The following is a 23,047-nucleotide window of genomic DNA, read 5'->3' on the forward strand; positions in this document are numbered from 1 at the left end:
TGGAAGTTTTGGCCACAGCAATCAGAGCTGAAAAAGAAATAAAAGGAATACAGATAGGAAAAGAAGAAGTAAAACTCTCACTGTTTGCAGATGACATGATCCTCTACATAGAAAACCCTAAAGACTCTACTAGAAAATTACCAGAGTTAATCAATGAATATAGTAAAGTTGCAGGATATAAAAAAATTTTAATGAGTATCATCAGAGACATTTGAGCTTGTATACAAAACAAAATTAATCTGCTAAGAAAAAAGAATTATCCGAGTACAAATAAGAGCAACATTATTATTATTGCCAAATTATAAACTGAATAAAAAGACATGAATAAAGTAATCAAAGAAATCTGTGACAGAAGAGAAAGATGAAGAATGTAAAAATATGAGAAGGAAGATTAAGAAGATGGATCTGTGCTAAATTCCTAAAAATAAGACAGCGGTAATGAGGGGATAAAATTGTGGAAAATAATATAATATTTCTAAGAACTGAAGAAAAACTTTAATGTTCAGATTGAAAGAAACCTTTCTAGTATCCACCAAGACAAATTAGACATATTCTTATGAAATTTCAGAATGTCAAAGATGAAGAAAAGAGCATAAAGTATTTTAGAGAGGAAAAAACATCTTAGCTACAAAAGAATCACAATAAAATTGTATTAGTCAATTATCAGGAGGCAATACAATATCTTCATATTTCTAATGGAAAATTATTACTATTGTTTTTAGCATTAAAAATTCAAATTGTATAAAATGAACATAACACAAAATTTACCATCTTAAAAACTTACCATTTTTAAGTGTATGGATCAGTGATGTTAAGTACATTCATATTGTTATCCAACAAAATTCCAGAACTTTTTCATCTTGAAGCACTGAAACTCTATACCCATTAAACAATAACTCCCCATTTCCCCTACCTTATCTCCTGGCAAAGACTGTTCTACTTTCTGTCTCTATGGATCCAACTCATCTAGGCACTGAATATAAAAGGAATCATACAACTTTGTCTTTTTAAAAAATATTTATTTATTTGTTTGACTGTGTGGGGTCTTAGTTGTGGCACCTGAAGTCATTGTAGCATATGGACTCTCTAGTTGTGGCATGCAGCGTTAGCTGCTCTGCAGCATGTGCAATCTCAATTCCCCAACCAGGGATCAAACCCTCATCCCCTGAACTGCAAGGAGGATTCTCATCCACTGGACTGCCAGGGAAGTCTCTAGCATTTATCTTTATGACTGACGTATTTCACTTAATAAAATATCCTCAAGTTTCATCCATGTTGAAGCCTGCGTCAGAATTTCCTTCCTTTTAAAGGCTAAATAATATTCTATTGTATGTAATACATATCACATTTTGTTTACTGATTTGTCCATTGATGAACAGTTGGGTTGCTTTCACTTTCTGGCTATTGTGAACAATGCTGTTATGAACATGGGTGAATAGAGAGACCTTGCTTTCAGTTCTTTTGGTGATATATCCAGAACTGAAATTGCTAGATCACGTGGCAGTTTTGTTTTTAACTTTTTGAGGAACCACCCTACTGTTTTCCATGGTGGCTGCACCATTTTATTACATTCCCACCAACAGTGTACAAAGACTCCAATTTATCTACATCTTCACCAAGAATTGTTATTTTCTTTCTTTTTTTTTTTTTATATTAGTCATTCTAACAGGTACATGGTGATTTCTCATTGTGATTTTGATTTGCATTTCCCTAATGACTAGTGCCAAAGAATGCTCAAACTACCGCACAATTGCACTCATCTCACACACTAGTAAAGTAATGCTCAAAATTCTCCAAGCCAGGCTTCAGCAATACGTGAACCGTGAACTTCCAGATGTTCAAGCTGATTTTAGAAAAGGCAGAGGAACCAGAGATCAAATTGCCAACATCAGCTGGATCATTGAAAAAGCAAGAGAGTTCCAGAAAAACATCTATTTCTGCTTTATTGACTATGCCAAAGCCTTTGACTGTGTGGATCACAGTAAACTGTGGAAAATTCTGAAAGAGATGGGAATACCAGACCATCTGACCTGTCTCTTGAGAAACCTGTATGCAGGTCAGGAAGCAGCAGTTAGAACTGGACATGGAACCACAGACTGGTTCCAAATAGGAAAAGGAGTACGTCAAGGCTGTATATTGTCACCCTGCTTATTTAACTTCTATGCAGAGTACTTCATGAGAAACGCTGGGCTGGAAGAAATACAAGCTGGAATCAAGATTGCCGGGAGAAATATCAATAACCTCAGATATGCGGATGACACCACCCTTATGGCAGAAAGTGAAGAAGAACTAAAGAGCCTCTTGATGAAAGTGAAAGAGGAGAGTGAAAAAGTTGGCTTAAAGCTCAACGTTCATGTCATCTGGTCCCATCACTTCATGGGAAATAGATGGGAAAACAGTGGAAACAGTGTCAGACTTTATTTTTGGGGGGCTCCAAAATCACTGCTGATGGTGATTGCAGCCATGAAATTAAAAGATGCTTACTCCTTGGAAGGAAGGTTATGACCAACCTAGATAGCATATTTAAAAGCAGAGACATTACTTTGCCGACAAAGGTCCATCTAATCAAGCTTATGGTTTTTCCAGTGGTCATGTATGGATATGAGAGTTGGACGGTGAAGAAAGCTGAGCACCGAAGTGTTGATGCTTTAGAAGTGTGGTGTTGGAGAAGATTCTTGAGAGTCCCTTGGACTACAAGGAGATCCAACCAGTCCATCCTAAAGGAGACCAGTCCTGGGTGTTCATTGGAAGGACTGATATTGAAGCTGAAACTCCAGTACTTTGGCCACCTCATGAGAAGAGTTGACTCATTGGAAAAGACCCTAATGCTGGGAAGGATTGGGGGCAGGAGGAGAAGGGGATGACAGAAGATGAGATGATTGGATGGCATCACCGACTCGAAGGACATGGGTTTGGGTAAACTCCGGGAGTTGGTGATGGACAGGGAGGCCTGGCGTGCTGTGATTCATGGGGTCTCGAAGAGTCGGACACGACTGAGTGACTGAACTGAACTGAACTGAACTGAATGACTAGTGGTGTTGAATCTTTTCATATGCTTATAGACCATTTGTGTATCTTCTTTGGATAAAAGTCTATTCAATTATTTTGTTCACCTTTTTTCCCCCCATTTTGGCTTGTGGAATCTAGTTTCCTTACCAGGGATTGAGCCTGAGCCATGGCAGTGAAAGTGCTGAATCCTAATTACTAGACCACCAGGAACACTCCCTACTCATCTTTTAATTGAGTTATTTTGCTGTTGTTGAGTTGTAGGAGCTCTTTATATATTCTAGTTGTAAACTCCCTGTCATATATATGATTTGAAAATATTTTCTCCTGTTCCATAGGTTGCCTTTACACTTGGCTGATTGTGTCCTTTGATGCAGAGAAGTTTTAAATTTTCAAGTAGTCCTAGAAAATTATTTTCAACCAAGAATTCTACATATACCTAAAATAGCAATCATTTATGAAGGCAAAATAAAAATATTTTCAGATGTGCTAAGATTCAGATAATTTTGCATTCTGGAAATTTGAGTTCACTTTGAAGTATCATGAAGTTGAGAAGAGAGTGCTTCTAAGAAGCAATAGAATTATATAGTGTTATACTAGAAAAAAGCTCCCAGGATTCAGCAACCCAGTAAGTAGTGGTATGACTTAGAAATTGTATGATCTTAGTGATATAGTAATAAAAGTGTATATTTTCTTGTCATTAAGATAAAAGAAGTTCTCCAGAAAGAAAAATATATACAAGAAAGTCACAACTCAAATATGGAGCAGACTGATTTGATTTTAAGCAATTGATACAGTGTAAGAAAAATTGGAGCAGTAGCACAGGTTCTTAGTGCTGAAGGTTTTGTGACATATATTTATATGTCTTTATTGTACAAAAATGCACCTTGATTCACAAGGAAATAAGGTTTACATTAATCATAGTGGTATAGATATGTTTATGGGTTTTGGTTGCAGAATCATTTCATAGTAAATTTGATTGTAGTAAAGGTAAAGCTGGGCTTCTCCAATGGTTCAGCAATAAAGAATTCCCCAGCAATGAAGGAGACACAGGAGACTCAAGTTCGATCCATGGGTCAGGAAGATCCCTTGGAGGAGGCCATGGCAACCTGCTCCAGTATTCTTGCCTGGGAAATCCCATGGACAGAGGAGTCTGATGGGCTACAGTTCAAAGGGTCACAAAGAGTTGGACACAGCTTAGTGACAGAGCACAGAGCACAAAGCTGACAGAGGTCTGGGAGGTGGAGGAAGGATGACAGGTTAAATTTCTTACTCTATACTGTGAAAGTCAATATATACCACATAAAGTTATGACCAACCTAGACAGCATATTAAAAAGCAGAGACATTACTTGGCCAACAAAGGTCCATCTAGTCAAAGCTATGGCTTTTCCAGTAGTCATGTATGGATGTGAGAGTTGGACTATAAAGAAAGCTGAGCACCAAAGAATTGATGCTTTTGAACTGTGGTGTTGGAGAAGACTCTTGAGAGCCCCTTGGACTGCAAGGAGATCCAACCAGTCCATCCTAAATGAAATCAGTCCAGAATATTCATTGGAAGGACTGATGCTGAAGCTGAAACTCCAATACTTTGGCCACCTGATACGAAGAACTGACTCATTGGAAAAGACCCTGATGCTGGGAAAGATTGAAGGCAGGAGGAGAAGGGGACAACAGAGGATGAGATGGTTAGATGGCATCACTGACTTGATGGACATGAGTTTGAGTAAACTCCGGGAGTTGGTGATGGACAGGGAAGCCTGGCATGCTGCAGTCCATGGTGTCATAAAGAGCTGGACATGATTGAGCGACTGAACTGAACCATATAACGTATCAATAAGTGAAAGTTTAGTTGCATTATAAAATTAAAATGGCAATCAATAGAGAAATCAAAACTAAAATAATGTTACAAAAAGTGGAAAGGGAGAGCAAATTGTGTGCTAAAATTTCCCATCTTCAATATTGAAAAGTCACTGCTCATAAGTTGTTTGGTTAAAATATAGAGATATAAATGTATAATTTATAATAGCGTCTTTCAAAGTTCATCCCATAAACTACCTGAATCAAAATTACCCACTGTAGTTTTAAAAAATTCAGATTCCTTGGCTACACCCCATATGTTTTTGGAGCGATGCCCAGTAATCTGCTTTCTAAGCAAGCAGCAAGCTTTTCAGGTAATTCTTATGTACACAGAAATTTGGAGAACCACTAATTTATAGTAATGGAAGTAACCACCAGAAAAATTAAACATAAAAACTGCCCATTACAATTGGAAATTAGGATTAGAGGTGGAACAAAGGTGGGAAGGAGAAGCATTTTAGGCTTTCCTTTTATTTACCTCTATATGGCTTTAATTTTTATTCCCATATGTAAATATTATATTTATAATTGTAAAAAGTGAGGCAGAATGGGAGTCTTTACTGAACCCTTTCATTTTATCCTCAGATCATTAGGAGACAAGAGAACCACTTGAGGAGGACCCAATATACATTGTTCAGTCCTAACTGAGTCATCTGTGGAATCTAGGTGCTCCCTACTATTAACAATAACAATATTTGTAAACTCTTACTTATCTCTTAGTTGTGTATGTAATGTCTGAGATGGCATCCACATACAGTTCATTACTTAAAAGAGAGAGGAAGGGAGAGGGATAGTTACAAAATTATCTTCAGTATACACTGAGTGTAGAGGCTGGGATAAAATAATTTTGTACTGATTCCAAAGTCCTAAGAGCCCACAGAAAGTTATCTCTGCCCTTTTTCTCCTCCCCCAAGTCCCTTCAGATTCACCCAGTCCTGTATATCTGGGGAGATGTTTAATTTCCTTCTGTTGTTGAGAGCAAAACACAAGACAAATACAGTTGTTTTTTTCCCTAGTATTGACCTCGCCTCATCTTGTGATTTCTACATCTTATCTCACTAGTACAGTTTCTGCCTCTTTACTCTATGTTGCTAAAGTTACCATCCAGTTCTACACTGTAGCAATAAAAAGTGCCATGAATTGAGTGTTGATTCTATTCCAGGAGCTGTTCCAGATGCTTTACAAGCATTATTGCCCTTAATCCTCACATCAGCCTTATTTAGTAAAGGCATTAGTTTCATCTTATAGATGAGATACGTGGGTCTTAAAGAGATTTAGTGACTTGCACAAAATGACACAGAGAGAAAGTGGCAGATTGATTGAAATTCAAGTTGATCTGTCAACAGAGACCAAGTTCTTAATTCAACAACATTCTGTTTCCCTAATTAGTCCCTATCTGGCTGCCATACTTTTAGTCATCCCCATATCTTTTATTCCAACTCAGATTTTAACTCATAGAGGTATATATGGCTCAAGACTAGCATCGTTCTGGAACTTGAGATGCTCACGTGAAGGCATTAGATTTATTTTATTAAAGTGAAAGAGTAGGACTCCTTCTTTCCCCCTTACCCCATGGAGTTATAAGATCGCACTTCAGCAAATACTGCAAATTTCAAAGGATATAGGTCTAGAGACGTAGTTTGAGCATTCGTTTTGGATTCAGACACACTTCGATTCACCATTTATTAGTTCTGTGATCCTACACAAATTGCATGAGCTACCTGAGCTCCTTGCACCTCATGGAAAAGTGAGACAATACAGTTACGTTTAACTTAAGAAATTATTGTGAGGTAAAGTTGTGTAAACTCCTAGCATGATGCTTGCCAAATGGTAGCTGTTGCTTTTGTTAGAATGATTGTCTTTCATCATCATCATCAAATTTACTATTGCTAGTTCAGGAGCAATATTTTTTCTTTTATAACAGCTTTAAAAAATTCACACACTGTATAATTTACCCATTCAATTTTTTTGTATTTTACATTATTAATACTTTTAAACTGTGGTAAAGGTATACTTAACATAAAAATTTTACATTTTCATCATTTATGAGTGTACAGAATTCAGTAGTATTAGTTATGTTTATGTTTTGCAACCTTCATTACTATTTCCAAAATTGTTCATCACTCCAAACAGAAACTTTGAAACCATTAAGCAATAACTCTCTGTTCTCACCTTCTCCCATCCCCTGTTAACCTTTAATATACTTTCTCCTTCTATGAATTTGATTATTCTAGATAACTCATATAAGTGGAATCATGCAGTATTTGTCTTTTTGTGACTGGCTTATTTCAGTTAGCATAATGTTTTCAAGGTTCATCCATGTGGTAGCATATGTCAGTACCGCATTCTCTTTTTTTTTTTCATTGAAGTATAGTTGATTTACAATGTTGTGTTAATTTCTGGTGTACAGCAAAGTGATTCACTTTTACGTATACATAGTTTGTGTTCTTTTTCCGATTCTTTTCCATGATAGGTTATTACAAAGTACTGAATATAGCTTTCTGTGCTATACAGTAAGATTTTGTTGTTTATCTGGTTTATGTGTAGTAGTACATATCTGTTAATTCCAAGTACTTTATTCCTTTTAAAGGCTGTATAGGAGTCCATTGTATGATTATAGTACATTTTGTTTATTCATTCATCTGTTGATAGACATTTAAGTTATTTTACCTTTTGGCTATCGTTGTTAATGCTGCAGTGAACATTATCGTTTAAGTATCTCTTTGAGCCTCTGCTTTCAATTTCTTTGGGTAAATATACTTAGGGGTGGAATTGTTGGGTCATATGATAATTCTCTGTTTAACTTTTGAGGAACCACCAAATTGCTTTCCATAGCATCTACACCATTTTACATTTACACCAGTAATGCACAAGGGTTCCAATTTCTCCACTTCTTTTCCCACACTTGTTACTTTATTTTTTTTTTAATTATAGCCATTACCATGGGTGTGAAGTGGTTCAGCAGTGACTTTGTCATCCAAGATTCCCCGTGAATGTGATATCTGACTAAGACAACAGGTAATGAAGATGGACTACACTTTTGTATACTGTACTCAATACTTAGCTCAGAAGGGACAGTTGGTAGAATTTGCTATAATCTCTAGACAAAAAAGACAGCCTTCCCACATCTACAGTATTCTTGGAGAGTAATTTCATTGCCAAGAAGTTGCATTAATTTGTAAGGCTTTTGGTAGGTTACATGTATTTGCAGGCAAACAACCACAACAGACAACTAAACAAGCTTTACAGATGACGTCCAGTGTAGTAACAAAATAAGCAATCAAATTTTAAAAGTTGACTTAAGATACTAGTTAGAGTTTTGTGGAATTAGCAACTAAAACATGATTCCTGTAGAGACAAGCTTATGGTAATAGTGGCTGGAAGAACAACTGAAACATCAAAATGATCCACTACATATTTAATAGAGTTTCAAAATCTAGCAAAAACATTTAAAGTATGTTCATGTGATATCAGGTGGAATATGAGTGTTCTCTTATTTTCTTTTACCTTTAGATATAATCCTCTGTAATGCTGAGAGTACATGCCGCTCTGGGTGGATATACTGGGTTGATTTCACGTCAAATCAATGTTTATCTGCCCTTTGGCACAGAGAAAGTGGAAAAGAGTAATTCAGGGTGTACTTGAGCTGAAACAAAGGATAGATGCCATGGCCATAAAAGTGAGACATTTTCTTGTCTGCCAATATGGCATGAACTGAGGGCACTCTTCCCTAGTGATTTCTAGCAACACTGGCAAAATATGTGCTTTTGTGAATTTAGGTTTTGTTCTTTTTTTTGTTTTTGTTTTTGCTACTGTTAGACATGCACACAAAAGCTGACGCACACACACAGCTAATGTTTGCAATACTACGTAAAGCCTTGTGAGTGAACTTATCTGATCCAATGCATGGAAATGTTTGCAGAGACTTTGCATGGGGCTACTATCTTGATTTGGGAGGTGGTACAGACTAGTTGTTTGAGCACCAACTTAGAACCTAGGAAACCTGACTTTACCACTGAGCTGTATGACTCTGAACACAACTATGGTTTTCTTTGAGTCTCAGTTTCCTGATCTGCAATACAAAAATCATGACATCTACCTCATAATATGATTGTGAGAATTTTATGAGTAAGTATCCATAATGTGCTTAATATTATGCCTCAAAGATCTCCTAAGTGCTCAATAACAATAAAATAACCAATGTTTTTGATCTCTTATTATAATGGCTCAATAAACAGTACCTATTATCATAATTTTATATGTGGAGGAAATACTTGTCAAATATCTTGTTAGTAGATACACACTGTGCTAAGTATAAAACAGTAATAGCTATAATGATAATAAAATCTAGTTATGGCAATCTTAAAATAATAATTTATTATTATGAAGGGACTGGAAAGGAAGAAATGTTTCACTCTAATATGATGATGAGCCACCCAAAGATGGAATGAGTCAACCCTGGAATCCAAGTATTCTCTGGAATGCTTTTAAGTATAGGCAATGACCAGTTGGTGGGAACATTGCAGGAGATATTTAAACATAAATGACTTCTGAATTCTCTTCCAACTCTGAGAGTCAATACTTCATTCTCATTTCCACTAATCCCTTGATATCAACAATGGCTTCCCCATCATTCATCAACAGAACAGAAGGTTCAGAAAACTTCACCCTAAACCTTCCTTTAGAATGGATGCAGAAAGAACTAGACTCAATTTTGTTCTAATTGGTGGAGAATAGAGTCCCTTGGGCTCCCTTAATGTCAGGTGTAACTTGATCTGTTTCCTTTCTATTGAAAATGGGTTGTGTTTACTTCCTTTTCTAAGCTGAGGTTTCTCAACCCTCCATAGGTGGATGAAATATAGTTCTACTGCTAAAGAAATGAAGCAAAAACACCCACACGATAATCATTCCTCTTTTTCTATCCTGGCTGAAATAAGCCAAGAGACAAATAGCAAAATATCAAGCTGAAAATCTTTCAAGGATAAGCAACCTTGGGGGCTGTGTTGTCCTTCCTAATTTTGCCACAGACAGAATGGCTGATGTAATAATAATTTGCAGTTAGATTAAGAAGTGCAGAGATGCATCAAAATATTAACACAAAGCTAATTAACTTTTAGGAGCTTTATGGTTTCAGAGGAAGGTATAGTTTTCGTTTTCATCATAAGCAAAAAATTAGTTATTGCTTTGGCTAACTTATTCCAATATTTCTTTTTTTGCCCCTTATTAGAACAAATGTTTTTAGAACATCTTAGTTTCTGCTTATTGAATTACTTTCTCTTACATGTAAATCAGTGAAACTAGAACACTCCCTCATACCATACACAAAATAAACTCCAAATGGCTTAAAAACTTAAATATAAGACATGACACCATAAAACGCCTAGAAGAAAGCATAGGTAAAACATTCTCTGACATAAATCGTAGCAATGTTTTCTTAGGCCAATCTCCCAAGGCAATAAAAATAAAAGCAAAAATAAACAAATACTACCTAGTCATAAACAAAATAAAAGGACAACCTACAGAACGGGGGAAAATATTTTCAAATGATGCAACTGACAAGGGCTTAATTTCCAAAATATACAAACAGCTCATACAACTCAGTAGTAACAAAAAACAAAACAAACAAACAAAACCAACCCAATCAAAAAATGGGCAGGAGACCTACATAGATGTTTCTCCAAAGAAGATATACAAATGGCCAACAGACACAGGAAAAGATGCTCAACATCACTAATTATTAGAGAAATGCAAATCAAAACTACAATGATAATCATGTAAGTCTCATGCCAGTCAGAATCAGTTCAGTTCAGTCACTCAATCGTGACTCTTTGTGACCCCATGAACCGCAGCACACCAGGCATCCCTGTCCATCACCAACTCCCAGAGTTTACTCAAACTCATGTCCATTGAGTCAGTGATGCCATCCAACCATCTCCTCCTCTGTCGTCCCCTTCTCCTCCTGCCTTCAATCTTTCCCAGCATCAGGATCTTTTCCAATGAGTCAGTTCTTCGTATCAGGTGGCCAAAGTATTGGAGTTTCAGCTTCAGCATCAGCCCTTCCAATGAATATTCAGGACTGGCCATCATCAAAAGTCTTATTGATGTAGGTTAGTCACTAAAACATGTCTGACTCTTGCAACCCCATGGGCTATAGGCTACCAGGCTCCTCTGTCCATGGGATTCCCCAGGCAAGAATACTGGAGTGGGTTGCCATTTCCTTCTCCAGGGGATCTTCCTTCTCCTGGGATCAAACCCATGTTTCCTGCATTGACAGGTGTATTTTTTACCATTGAACCGCCAGGGAAACCCCTCAAGAAGTTTACAAATAACGAATTCTGTAGAGGATGTGGAGAGAAGGGAACCCTCCTACACAGTGGTTGGGAATGTAAATTTGTACAGCCACTATGGAGAACAGTATAGAGGGTCCTTAAAAAACTAAAAATAGAACTACTATATGATACAGCAATCCCACTCCTGGCTGTGTATCCAGAGAAAACCATAAGTCAAAAAAGATTCATGCATGCAGTGTTCATAGAAGCACTATTCACAATAGCCAAGACATGGAAGCAAGGTAAATGTTCATTGACAGATGAATGGATAAAGAAGATGTGGTATATAGAGACAATGGAATACTACTCAGTCATTAAAAAAATGAAATAATGCCATTTGCAGCAACATGGATGGACCTAGAGATTCTCAGAGCAAGTGAAGTCAGTCGGACATAGACAAATATATGATATTGCTTACATATGGAATCTAAAATATGATACAAATGAACTTATTTACAAAACAGAAATAGTTTCACATCATAGAAAACAAACTTATGGTTACCAAAGGGGAAAGGGGTAGAGATGGGAATAAATTAGCAGTTTAGGGTTCGCAGATATAAACTACTATAATAAAATAGGTAAATAGCAATGTCCTATTGTATAGAACAGGAAACTATATTCAATATCATGTAATAAACTATAATGGAAAAATATGAAAAATATACATATATATATATGTATAAGTGAATCACTTTGTTATATGCCAGAAACTAACACAACAGTGTAAATCAATATACTTCAATTAAAAAAAAAATTATAAAAGAAGTAGGGCTTGAGGGTTTTTCTTGAAAGGTTGGAAAATTTTGATTAGGTGAAAAGGGAAAAGTAATGATAGAAAAATGAGTAAAACCCCATAGATATAAATGGATATAACTATTCTTGGTAGTTGCCCGATTAGAGAAGTCAGGATGTCTTGGTAGGAAACAATGTTAGTCATTAATTCTAGACTTGATTCTAGAGGCTTAATTACCAAATGCTGACTCCAGTTCTGACTTCACATGTTCTTTCTGTTTAAGTGTCCACCATCTCTAATTGAAATCAACGTTCAGAGTCTTAATTTCATTCCCAGAAGAGAATTTGACTGTGGTCAAATCATCTGTGGTCTAATCATCTGCGGCCAGGGGTTTGAGTCATGAGGCATATTAAGTTGAAGAAGTTAAGAAGTAAGGCAATGATTAGCAAAGTAGACATCATTTTGCTTATATATATGGGTTGGGGGCTGAGGCAGGACAGTATGAGCTATGAACAATTTGCGTAGAGACTTTGTCTATTCATTGTGGTCCCAGTGTTTGACACATAGTAGTCACCTAAACAAATGTTCACTACATTGAACAAACAATCAAAAAAAGGAGTATATTTAGAAATTCTCCATTTCCTTACTCAACTTTATAACACGTATGTACAGACAAGCCTCTCCATTGGTGTCACACACAAAACAATGTCACTTAAACTGCTTGAGTGAACAAGAAAGTCCATGCCAAGTGCTTTTCAATTACTTTCTTCAAAGAAGTGGTCCATATAGTTTTTAAGTTTCAACTTTCAAATTCTTTGTTAAGTGTTGTCATAAAAATGTATCCACAGTCAAGATTTTCTATATTGTTGCATTAAGACTTAAGAGTCTCATTTGCTTAAGCACAAAATGATTCAGTTTAACCATTTCTTAATCTGTAAAGTTTTTACTCTTCTGACAATTTGCCTATTATAGAAATAGTTTATGAACTGGTTAAGAAAAGTCCATTTAGAAGATCAAATAGCAGATGTCAAGACATCAGACATAATGTTTTAAAAAATACAATACATAAATATTTCTATTTATAAAAGTCTTCCCCATTTTTCTTTAATTGGAGAAAGAAATGGCAACCCACTCCAGTACTCTTGCCTGGAAAACCCCATGGACGGAGGAGCCTGGTAGGCTACAGTCCATGGGGTCGCAAAGAGTTGTACACGATTGAGCGACTTCACTTTTCTCCTTATTTTTCTTTAATAACTCCTTCAAATATATTCTAAATTAAAAGCAAGCACTTTTCAAATGGTTTATTTTTGCTTCTTTTTATCTTAATTCTGTATCACTTTTTATTCTCCTTTATCTAATTATATGTCTATGATGGTGTCACCCTTCTACAATGAAGCATATTTGAAGAGGTCTTTTGAATGATGGAGGCATGAAAATTTCAAAGGTCTTCATTAAATTCAGCTAAAGACAGGGGAAAAAAACTATGGGCCATGATCCTCAAAGCCCAACTGGTCTCATGTATTCTAAATTTAATTCACACCCCATGACTTCATTACTTTTTACTCTTTAAAAGTATCCTGTTCATAAACTCAGTCATCTTATTAAGATCTGGAAAACATTTTTCATACTTAGCTGCACTCCTTAAACACTTTCTTTTTGTCTATAAAAACTGGCACCATCTCAGTCTTAAAAAGGAAAATTTATTTCTAAAGAAGATTTCAGTGACAAATTCGACCACCTTAAGTATTATGTTACCAATATTTTAAACTAATTTTTCGTTTAAATTGCATTCTGAATCATTTAAGGCCCTAAATTACTAAGGAGAACAAACAGTATAGCGTGCTTTTTCCAGAATACATTTTGTGCTTGTTGTGCCTTGTGATATTATATGTATATGGAAACCCCTAATTCACTGTTTATTAGCCAGGCTGTCATTGACAGTCTTTTGGCCAGGCTGTCATTCTCTGTCCTTGTTCCCAATGGTCTTTGGTGAGTGACTTAATTGAAAGTCTGCCCTTGTATGTACTTTGCCCTTCATGCGTACTGATAGGAGCATTCTGGAATGAACCAAATGCACTATCTTATGGCAGGTCTGCAAATTCTTTCCTCTCTTCATAGCTCTACAGAGATAAAGTAACTAATATTTTGAGTGACCTTCTGTGCTTACAGTTCCCATCTGTTGTGGCCTGAAATTACCATCTAAGTTCTTGCCATGTGAGGATCAGCAGGGTGCCCCTTGATCTGTCAACCAAGCATGAGCAGTTACACAAATAGCACACAATTTCAAAGGCAGACAGGCTGGTAGAATCAGGCTCCATTTGCCCATTCTTTTACCATGTTATAAAACTAAGCTGTTCCCGTCTACAGCTCACAGACAGAGATCTTTTTAAAATTCTAGCAAACCTGATCCCAGGCACTTGCCAACAAAGTCTTAGTCTTGTTAACTGATACTGGTAATGAAGAGCATCCGAAACCAATCTTCTTATGATCAATAGGAGTGTCCACTTTCAGATCAAGTTCTTTTATTTTTCAAATTGATTTTTTTCCTGATTATAATCATGACATTTTTGTATTATGCAAAGTTTGGAAAATACATAAAAGGATAGAGAAGGAATTAGCATTACTCTAAAGCCAATACCTGCAGATAACTAGTTACTAATATTTTACCAATATTATCTTCCAAACTTGAGATTTTATGCTATACATAATTTTTATAACATTATATCATAAACATATTCATTTAAAAGACTATTTTAAAGCATTGTTTTAATGTATGCATATCAGCCCATTATCTGAATACACTAATTTTTTAGTATGCTATTTTATATATTCATTCACTCAATATTGGACATTGTACATTTAGGTTTCCAATTATTCAGAATGATATATAACCCTGTCAAAGTATTCATTGGTCTCTCTAATTAATTCCTTAGGATAGGTACTCATGTTCATCTTTTAAGTTCTTAACAGTCTCTCAGATTGCTTTCCAAGAAAGCTGTAATACTCCCACCTATATGCTAATTTTATAGGTGAAAAATTATATCTTACTATTCCATTTTCTTCTAATTAAAATTTGGCTAGTATAGAGAGCATTCTGGATGCAAATCAAGAAGAAAAGAGTAGAATAAGTGGTGACTTCAACTCTTACATTGGTCCAACTATGGACCATGATTTCCACTGCCATCTTCTCTGAGTTCTTGTTTTGTGGCCAAGGAGCTGCAAACAGAGACCTTTCTGAGAGAAGACTTCTTGTAATAAAACCACAATTCACATCTTATTAGCATTCTTCAGCTTGTTATCCCTTCACATCTATCATAGATTCTCAAAAAACCCTTCTAAGGATGATGTTCTTATGGAGATACATGCTCCTGGGTAGCTGGTCCTCCATTTCCCTAGCCTCTCAGACCATGGAAGTATTCTAGGCTGGAAGTAATAGATTAGGGGCTTGATGGTCATCATCAAAAAGTCTACAAACAATAAAGGGTGAGGAGGGTGGGGAGAAAAGGGAATCCCCCCACATTGTTGGTGGGAATGCAAATTGGTACAGCCACTATGGAGAACAGTATGGAGGTTCCTTAAAAAACTAAAAATAGAACTACTATATGATCCAGCAATCCCACTCCTGGGCATATATCCAGAGAAACCATAAGTTGAAAAGATACATGCACCCCAATGTTCATTGCAGCACTACTCACAATAGCCAGAACATGGAAACAACCTAAATGTCCATCAAAATAAGAATAGATAAAGAAGATGTGGTACATATAGAGAATGGAATATTACTCAGCCATAAAAAGGAACAAAATCATGCCATTTGCAGCAACATGGATGGACCTAGAGATTCCCCTATTGAATGCAGTCAGAGAAAGACAAATATCATATGATATCACTTATATGTAGAATCTAAAATATGATACACATGAACCTATTTACAAAACATAAATAGATTCACAGACACAGAAAACAAACATATGGTTACCAAAGGGGGGGGATGGGATAAATTAGAAGTTTGGGATTAACATGTAGACTACTATATATAAAATATATATAAAACAAAGACCTATTGTATAGTATAGGGAACTATATTCAATATCTTGTAATAACCTATAATGGAAGAGAACTAAAATATAATATACATATATACAAGAATATATATATATATATAACTGGATATATATATATAATATATATATATAACTAAATCACTTTATTATACACCTGAAACTAACTAACAGCATTGCAAAATAGCTATATTTTAACTAAAAAATTTTTAAATATAATATTTGGTGTAATGTATTCTGTATCATGTGACATGGTGACTAAGTGGCATATATCTAAAAGACAAGATCCAAGACTATGAAAAGCCTGGGGAGCATGTCATATAAAGAATATTAGGGATTTCCCCTCGTGGCTCAGTGGTAAATAATCTACCTGCCAGTGCAGCAGACAGATTCATTTCCTGATCTGGGAAAAACCCACATGCCTCCAAGCAACTAAGCCCATATGCCACAACTATTGAGCCTGTGCTCTAGAGCCCTGGAACGGCAACTACTGAGCCCGGGTGCCACAACTACGGAAGCCCATGTGCCCTAGAGCCTGTGCTCTGCAACAAGAGAAGCCACCGCAATGAGAAGTCCTTGCACTGCAACTGGAGAGTAGCTCCCACTCACCACAACTAGAGAAGGTCTGTGAGGCAATGAAGACCCAACACAGTCAAAAATAAATAAAATATTTTAAAAAAAAATAGTTGGAAGTAATTTGGAGATTCAGCATGGAGAAAAGATGACAAAGGGGAAATATAGTATCTCCACATATAAGTTTTAAAAGGTACAATTTATTGGTCTTCTATTATGAGGAACTGGATCTGGGCTTCCCTGGTGGCTCAGTGGTATGGAATCTGCCTACCAATGCCGAAGTCGTGAGTTTGATCCCTCGGTCAGGAAGATCCTCTGGAGAAGGAAATGGCAACTCACTCCAGTATTCTTGCCTGGAAAATCCCATGAACAGAGGAGCCTGTCAGGCTACAGACTTTGTGGTCTCAAGAATCGGACATGACTGGGAGACTAAACAACAAGAACAACGCTATGAGGAACTGAATCTGTTCCTGGTACTCAATGTGAAATATACATAATTGTCTTAACAACTTTGCAAGATCACCTTCTCACTCCAGTTTGGATATGAGATAAATAAGGTCAGCTAGGTAGTAAGAGAAAGAGATAAAACTTGAACCCGTGGCTGTTCCGCTAAATGCTGTTTTTTACTATCACATCCTATGGAAAAACAGTTTAACTTATTCCACTATATTTTGGGGGATGGAACTTTAATCAAAGGTGGAAGTTATAGGAAGATGATTTCAGTTCATCTAAGGAAGAACTTTATAGTATTAACAGTGATTCAACAATGAATTTGGGAATCCTGAGTGAGGGTCTCTGAAAGTATTTTGGCAGAGAACCATAAGCTGTTGGAGGAAAGACTTTTGTATCTAGTTTGTGAGTTGGACTAGACGACCCTAAGATTCCTTCCAACTTCATGTAGTTGTGTGTAGTTTTAGTTTGCTTATTTTCAAAGCTGTATAGTATTTCATTGTGTGAATAGATCCCATTGTGTGAATGTATTTATCTATTATACTGATGATGGACATTGGGATTGTTTCTAGTTGAAGTTATTAAGACTAATGTTGTTATAAGCATACTTTTATCTCTTTTTACATTAATTTTATTGTGGTAAAGTAGATAAAATATTTATCATTTTAGCCATTTTAAGTGTATTTTCTTCACAATGTTGCACAAGTTCATCATTATCCATTTCCAGAAATTTCTCATCATCCCAAAGAGAAAATCTGTACAGGCGTGCCTTATTTTATTACACTTCTCTTTATTGTACTTTGCAGATACTCTGTTTTATTTTTTGTTTGCTTTCTTATATATATATATAAATTGAAGTTTTGTAGCAACCCTGCATCAAGCAAATCTGTTGGTGCCATTTTTCCAATAGAATTATTTTTAAATTAAGCTATGTACATTTTAGACATGCTATTGCACACTTAATAGTCTACAGTTTAAACACAACCTTTATATGCACTTGAAAATAAAAAAATTGTGTGACTCACTTTATTATGATATTCTCTTTATTGGAAACGAACCCAGAATATGCTCTGAGGCATGCCTGTACTCATTAAACAATAACCCCTCCCATTCCTTCCTCCTCCCAACCTCTCATAACCTTACTCTACTTTCTGTCTCTATTAATTTGCCTAGTCTAGGTACCTCAGATAAGTGGAATCATATAATATTTGTCCTTTTGTGACTGGGTTCTTTCACTGAGGTCTTTTTAAAAGTTCATCCATGTGGTAGCATGTGTCACAACTCCATTCCTAAGCATTCTTATACACATCTTTTGGTGAACACATATATTCTTTTCTGTTGGGTTCCACCTAGGAATGGGATTGTTGGGTCATATGGTCCAACATTTTCCCAAGGCTAGCACAATCTGCTTCACTTCTCTCAACACTTTTTTTCTCCTTATTCTTTTTCCTTGCCTTATGTCCACAATCATCACAATGCTCCTCCAGTATGAAAAAAGCTTCCCATTACTCTGTTTTTCTCTTCAACCTACTAGATCATTGTTGTTGTTGCCTTTGTTGTTTATATGTACGTGTGTGTGTGTGTGTATATATATGTGGTGGTGGTGGTTTAGTCACTAAGTCGTGTCTGTCTCTTGTGACCCCATGGACAGAGGAGCCTGGCAGGCTACAGTCCATGGGATTCTCCAGGCAAGAATACTGGAGTGGGTTGCCATTTCCTTCTCCAGGGGATCTTCCCAACCCAGGAATTGAACCGGGGTATCCTGCATTGTAGGCGGATTCTTTATCAACTGAGCTACAAGGGAAGCCCATATATATAACAACAAAAAAAATAACACAATGAACATTATATACCCATTACCCAGCTCAAGAAATAAGATACTAGTAGTAACTTGGAGCTCCTCTCTAGTCACATCCTCCCCCTTCTCCTCCTCCTAGCTCCTCCTCACAGAGATAACTACAATCCTGAATTTTGTGCTAATCATTCCCTTGCTTTTCTCTATATGTGGCCACCTATATATCCCTAAACAACATATTGTTTAGTTTTGCCTATTTATGAACGAGGCAAGGGAGCTGGGGTATTTATAGTGTTGTACTTGTCAGTCATTACTTAAGGGCTGTCCCTAAGGGACATCAATTTCCAGGCCCTGCCAGCTCTGAAAACAGGCAACAAGAAGGCTCTGGCAGCCTGGAGGCAGTCCTCAGACCAAAAGATGCGGGTGCTGGCTGTTGGGAGGGAAGGCACACTGGGGGTCAGTGTGCTGCAAATTGTAAAAGAATGGAGTGGACAGAAGTGGAGTCTGCTCTGTCTGTTGACTGTGATAGCTACCTAAGTGAGCCTTCCTGCCTTGGTTTCTCTCCCATACAACTCATTTTCCAGTCAGTTATTCATTCAAAAACTCAACAAATATTTATTGAATACTTACGACATGCCAGGCATGGTCCTTACCTGGTGAATCTTACAGTTTAGCAGGGCAGAAAGACTCTAGACAAATAATTGCATCTGGGATACACTGTATGAAATAGGAAGTAAGATCATGATATTATGGGATCATATGTACAGAGAAAGCCTACCAGAATACTTCACTGGAGTCCTGAAGGAGTTGTCTAAACAAAAGTGGGAAGAGGGCAGGGTGGGAGGGTAAGAGATGAGGGTGAGGGGAGAGCATTCTAAGCAGAGGGGACATTTTGTGCCAAATTTCAGAATTGAAAGAGAGCATTTCAAAGAACAGAAAGTACCAAGCTCAATTCCGTGGCTGTCTGGAGGAACATATCTCAAAAATTCTGTCACAAATAAAACTTATGAACTGGTTTGTGGCTAGAGTGAGGTTTGAGAAACAACTGGGAAGTTTGAGCCTTCAGAGATCTGGATTAGGAGAACAGATCAGATTCCTCAGCTTGAGCAATGTTTCAGAAACTGCCTTGTCTGTTGAATTTAAAAAGGCATAATCAATGGAAGTAGAACTTTTTATTTATTGGGCTGATTTTTAACTATATTTAAATCTATATATTTTGGCCAGTACCTGAAATGTGTCCTGTCTGAAAGCAGGAAATATGAATTACCAAATTAATTATTTAGGGCTCTGGTCACTATTTTAATCATTTCTTGATGTGAAACCAAAACATCTTCCTCTGTTAGAGTCATCATTACCTATCATTGAATGCATTTGGATTTCAACATGAATGTATGGATTTCACATATTTTATGTGCCAAGTCAGGGAATGGAGCCTCATGTAAATTTTAATATACTAAATTTCATATCAAAGTCAGTAGTCTTGCTTAGATTTCAAATGTGTATCTTTATGTGATCTCAGTAGCACCTCAAAGTGCCTCACTCCTTTGACCTACCGCCCAGTCAATCTGGGCACTTCCCAGCTCTGGGTAAACTTTCTTATCCATTTTCTCACCTTCTCGAAATTCCCAAGTATTGCTTGAGAAAGTCATGTAACCCTAATGATTAGTTACACTTGAAATGCCTTTTATATGATCTCAGGTAAAAGCTATTTAATTCCTTTGCTTGAGTCCTTTATTGCTTTCCTTATATTCATTTTTCCAATCCTACCCTTTCACTTTCTTCAAGCTCCCCCTTATTACTCTCCCATCACCTATCTCAGCTTCTCTGAAAAAAAAAAAAAAAAAACTTTCCACTTTTATTAAAGGAAAAGTGTCACTTTCCTTTCCAAAAAGTTAACTTTTCTCTCCTCTTGAATACCAGACTCCATCTTTTCTAGGACCCCAACTCTCTCACTTTTATCTGCAATTCTCACTTCCCATGGGCCCCTTTCTTTCAGCTTACAGATGTTCTCATTTTTTTAATCCTTCCAAAGCATTTTCTCAATCTACAGAACTCCTGAGTGGCTATCAACCTCCCTTCACCTCCATAGTGATTACTGTAAGAATGGTCTACATTCATTTTCTCTGTGTCCACTTCCAATTTACTTTTCAACGCACTTGAAACCTGTGTCACTCAAACCTGTTCCCCCTTGCTGTACTGTTCCCCTATCAATGCCTCACTTCACCACTTGCTGCCTCTGTAGCCTAATTTCCTCTCATTCTTCAAACCATTTTACTTCTCTGCTGACATAGCACATACCGGAGTGGTTCTCAACCTTGGCTGCACATTGGAACTACCTGGGAAACTTTTTAAAAAGTCCTAATCCCCCAGCTGCACCTCAAACCAATTACATTGAAAACTCTGAGAGCGGGACCCAGGCATTAGCAGTTTCCATATCTCCATTTCTGTTACCATTGTGCAGCCAGAGTTGAGAACCCTTGCACTGAGCCTTGGAGAAGGCAGTGACACCCCACTCCAGTACTCTTGCCTGGAGAATCCCATGGACAGAGGAGCCTGGTAGGCTGCAGTCCATGGGGTCGTGAAGAGTCAGACGCCACCGAGCAACTTCACTTTCACTTTCATGCACTGGAGAAGGAAATGGCAACCCACTCCAGTGTTCTTGCCTGGAGAATCCCAGGGATGGGGGAGCCTGGTGGGCTGCCGTCTATGGGGTCGCACAGAGTCGGACACGAGTGAAGCGACTTAGCAGCAGCAGCAGCAGCAGCAGCAGCACTGAACCTTATCTTTGGCTTCTGTGTCAAAATCCTTTCCTAAAGCTCCTGGCAGGGAGGCAGGGTGATGTTGGAACCAGACAAATCTGGCTTTGAATCCTGGTCCCATCATTTATTATTTATGTAACTTTCAGAAAGTTATTTAATTAATATTTATTCCTCACATTTTTCTCAACTGTAAAGTTCAGTTCAGTCACTCAGTTGTCTCCGACTCTTTGCGACCCCATGGACTGCAGTATGCCAGGCTTCCCTGTCCATCGCCAACTCCCGGAGCTTGCGCAAACTCATGTCCATTGAGTTGGAGATGCCATCCAACCATCTCATCCTCTGTTGTCCCATTCTCCTCCTGCCATCAATCTTTCCCAGCATCAGGGTCTTTTCTAAGAAGTCAGTTCTTCGCATCAGGTGGCCAAAGTATTGGAGCTTCAGCTTCAGCATCGGTCCTTCCAATGAATATTCAGGACTGATTTCCTTTAGGATTAACTGGTTGGATCTCCTTGCAGTCCAAGGGATTCTCAAGAGTCTTCTCCAACACCACAGTTCAAAACCATCAATTCTTTGGTGCTCAGTTTTCTTTATAGTCCAACTCTCACATCCATGGGCTTCCCTGGTGGCTCAGCTGGTAAATAATCCACCTGCAATGCAGGAGACCCCAGTTTGATTCCTAGGTTGGGAAGATCCCCTGGAGAAGAGATAGGCTACCCACTCCAGTATTCTTGGGCTTCCCTGGTGGCTCAGCTAGTAAAGAATCAGCCTGCAATGTGGGAGACCTGGGTTCAATCTCTGGGTTGGGAAGATCCCTTGGAGAAGGGAACCACTACCCACTTCAGTGTTCTAGCCTGGAGAAGTCCATGGACTGTATAGTCCATGGGGTCAAAAAGAGTCAGACATGACTGAGTGACTTTCATTTTCACTTTCACTTTCTCACATCTATACATGACTACTGGAAAAACCGTACCTTTGACTAGATGGACCTTTGTTGGCAAAGTAATGTCTCTGCTTTTAAATATGCTGTCTAGCTCTGTCTTAGCTCTTCTTCCAAGGAGTAAGTGTCTTTTAATTTCATGGCTACAGTCACCACCTGCAGTGATTTTGGAGCCCAAGGAAATAAAGTGTGTCACTGTTTCCATTGTTTCTCCATCTCTTTGCCATGAAGTGATGGGACTGAATGCCATGATCTTAGTTCTTTAAATGTTGAGTTTTAAGCCAGCTTTTTCATGCTCCTCTTTCACTTTCATCAAAGGCTCTTTAGTTCCTCTTCACTTTCTGCCATAAGGGTGGTGTCATCTGCATATCTGAGGTTATTGATATTTCTCCCAGAAATCTTGATTCCAGCTAGTGCTTCATCCAGCCTGGCATTTCGCATGATGTACTCTGCATATGAGTTAAATAAGCAGGGTGACAATATACAGCCTTGATGTACTCCTTTCCCAATTTGGAACCAGTCCATTGTTCCATGTCTGGTTCTAA

At 37.4% G+C, this 23,047-nt stretch overlaps 1 protein-coding gene across 1 annotated transcript in view; it reads left to right on the forward strand.

Annotated features, from left to right (window-relative positions):
* Positions 1 to 23,047, forward strand: part of LOC145535772 (uncharacterized) — a 172,084-nt gene that overhangs the window by 141,772 nt on the left and 7,265 nt on the right. The window contains exon 5 of the mRNA XM_081564112.1: positions 7,800 to 7,883. The gene's annotated coding sequence lies outside the window, so the exon portion shown is untranslated. The remainder of the gene's footprint in view (positions 1 to 7,799; positions 7,884 to 23,047) is intronic.

Source organism: Giraffa tippelskirchi, chromosome X (assembly GCF_054371585.1).
Source record: "Giraffa tippelskirchi isolate mGirTip1 chromosome X, T2T-mGirTip1v1.2.pri, whole genome shotgun sequence".
Lineage (NCBI taxonomy): Eukaryota > Metazoa > Chordata > Mammalia > Artiodactyla > Giraffidae > Giraffa > Giraffa tippelskirchi.